The sequence below is a fragment of the Cyprinodon variegatus genome, unplaced genomic scaffold (genome assembly GCF_000732505.1).
Source record: "Cyprinodon variegatus isolate N-32 unplaced genomic scaffold, C_variegatus-1.0 Scaffold1218, whole genome shotgun sequence".
NCBI lineage: Eukaryota > Metazoa > Chordata > Actinopteri > Cyprinodontiformes > Cyprinodontidae > Cyprinodon > Cyprinodon variegatus.
In genome coordinates, this window is record NW_015151671.1 from 204,985 (window position 1) to 208,458 (window position 3,474).

Sequence of the window (3,474 nt, forward strand, 5' to 3'; positions counted from 1 at the left end):
GACTTCTCAGTTAAATATTAATAAATATGTTAAGATGAAAGAAAGCATCTTTGTCCCTGTTTCCTATTTTAATTTAGATTTTATTTATTTATTTTTATCAATGTCTGCAGACCAGATTTCAGTAATCTGGTCACCTTTGTTCCTCTAATTCCTCTGAAGTGCCATTGGGCAACACTGATGACTGGGTCCAGGTGTGCTGAGGGGAGCAGTTTCTATGGTAACACATCACAGAACCACCTGAAGAACTGAACCTCCAGACAAGCTGAACACCTGAAACCCCATCAGAACCAGACCGAACCGGTCCGAACCCCCACCACATGCCTTTATAATCATAGATATCCATAATAAAGGCTAGATGTCTTACGGCGGAGTCTCAAACGTCATCACCGGGTGGCCATCTCGCCTCAGGCAGGCTTTCTGGTGTGCTCTGTGGTACCTAATGTAAGGTGAGTGATCAGCACGAACACAAATACTCTTATCTCACTGAATTCTTACAAACAGTTTGGTTTCTTACAAACATTATGAACGTGGCCATTATTCTTTATGCTTGAACATGTCGAAATTGCAGATTTTCTTGTCGAAAGATTGCTTAATCGCGCAGCATAGTTGTGCATCACGGCTACTTGCGCAAGTTATCAAGGCTGAGATTATTAGTCAATTATATAGGTTTTACTGACTCCAATAACGATTATATGACAATTAATCTTTGGTGTAAAATACAATCTTTGTGGATGTGGTTGTAGTTATTAGTTGGCTAATAACAATATTCTGAGTGTTGTTGTATTTTCATTATTAGCCTAACGTTAGCTGGCTAATAACAAGAAGCGAAGTAACTAACCTTAGTAAGTTTCAATCGATTTGGTTTGTCAACACATCTTACATTATGTAACAGGAATTTGCTGGGTTTATTAAAAGGAAGATGCCAGACTTTTGCTATGGCATAATAGTATNTTTAGCCCCGAACAAGGTCATCTTCTCCTTCTTATAGCTCATGAGTCTATGTGTTGGATCATGTGGATGTTTAGCTGTCCGTATCAGAAACTGACACGCCATCCATGCCCTGACCTGTGTGCATCTTGCCTCTATTCCCAAGAATTACAGATAGCTTCCCTTTATCAGACCGGCTCCAAGATGTGCTCATATCCTGTGTATCTGGCTAACAAAGTAACAATGCACATGATGTATAAAAGAATAAACCTAACAACTCCCCCTGATAAGTTACCGTTTTTACAGGTAGCTTAAAACAATTAATCAGGGATCAAAAGTAAAAACTTCACAGACCAAATGTTGTCACTCAAGACCACAGTTTCAACATTTAACTACAGTTTAGGTTTCATCTAATTAAAGGAAAGCTGTTTTAGTTTCCTATGCACACATTATTTTAATTTACCTTAGACTAGATAACCTAAGCCTATAAATCTAATAAGGTCAAATGTATCTACTCTCACTCCTACCTGGAGGCCTCCTAAAATGTGACCGCTCATCATGGATAAACCATCCATCTAACTTTACCAATCATTCAGTCACATTAGGGGACATCACAGGACAGGTCGGGCCGTTCTCCACCGGAAAACCCTACCTTCTCTAAAAGGTAGTAAAAACCGGGGTGACCCCAGGGAAATCCCACTCTTGGTCAATCTGAGCAAGGAAAACCCTGTTTTGAATCTGACAATTATCATTACCAAATAATTAAAGAACCTTTAAGCCAATCAGTTTCTGAGTCTTTCTACATCAAAGAAAAAGTGGCATAAAACTTGATCTTGGTGGGTCTGGAGCAAAATATTTCCATGATTTTCAACAAAACAAAATCAAAATAAATCACAACCTTTAAATCACAATTAGGTAAAATCAAGAATTATCCTGGTACTCTGACTCGCTGCTGCGTTCCCAAAACTCAGCAGTACACAGTTCCTGAAGGTGTTGAATTCGACTGCACCCCCTCTATGCAAAGTGTCCAGCTATAGTCCTTTTAAAATATTCTCCAAAAAAAGCAGTGCCCCGGTGTAAAAAGAAAAGAAAAAACAAAAACAAAAAACAAAGAACCAAAAAAAAACAAAAAACAAAAAAGAAAATCTGTTCCAACATCCCCAGAACCAGTCAATAGTTGTCATATCTGGACCCCTGACCAGATCAAAAATCTCCTCTTAAATGTGTTATATCAAATAAACTACCATAATAAGTGTGCATTCCCTCTAAAGTATTGATTGCAGCTGTAGGTGAAGTAAAGTCAGGTGTTCTTATTGCTTCATGCATAAAAAGTATGGTTACCCATCCCCCAAATTGTATATAGCCCCTCAAATGCTATTTATAACTCTGCTCGCAGTAAAAAAAAAACTGGTGAAGGTTTAGATCCTGGGCCTGATATTTAATTGCCATAAGCACTATTAACTCATTAAGTCTTCATCAATATTGCTTATATTGAAAGATGTCATCATTTGCTTTAAAAATTCACTCAGAAAATGTTCTAATTTATCCTAAAGTGCATTTTGTTGTTGCTGGTTTACCTTTTCCCAAATGTTGAAGTTTCAACTTGTTGTCCCTGTAATATTCTGATAATTAACAACTGACCAAACAATTTATCAAAAAACCCCAGTCTAATTTATCACATAGTAAAACATCTCTAAATCCTCTTTTTTATTCCTCTATTTAAGAATACCCCACCCCTTGATGATATGCAGAATACTTAGCAGACCATTTCAACCTGTTTTGAATAAATCTCTCATAATCTTTCATTGTGAATAAGAAATCTGGTGTGTCAGTTCACTTATCTTTTTCATCTGTCTTGTTCGAGGATCCCATGACCTCCATCACTCCATCACAGCCAGTGGCCTGTTCTCATCTGAAGCAGTGGGCATCCAGTCACTTCCTTAATGTCCACATCTCAGCAGCTGCACACCATTCGTCCTTCTGAGGTTTAGGTGTAAAGTTAGTCTCTGTGCCCCTTGTAGTGTAATTCTTCCTGTGACTCAAGAAAGAAAGTGTCCAATGTCTCTCCAAACAAAAAGTCCATTGTTCATTTTGAAACATTTCCATCCGAAGTGTAGTCAAAATTATTCAAACAAAATTAACATACGTGGCACGTCTTTTTTTTTCTTTTTCTAAAGGCTAAGATGTTAGTAAACAAACAGAAAAAGACAAACATACAGACACAAACAATGACAAACATGTAAGACAACAAAAATTCCAGTGGTGCCTCCGACTTCTCTAAAAAGTTGTTGGTTCATCATGTCATTCATCAAATGCCTCTGTCAGCATGACTGCTCTTAATGGGTGCGCAATTCCACCCCAATAAAAGTCCTCGAGCTTCAAACCACCACATCAATCTGTACCTCATAGGTCATATCAGAACCAGAGAGGAATTAAAACAAACTCAGAGCTCGCCAGAATGGCCTTCAGCCAGAAACAAAACATGCAGCTCACAATCTCTACACCCTGTCTCTGGCATGCTGCGTACTTACACCATCTCTCTCATGT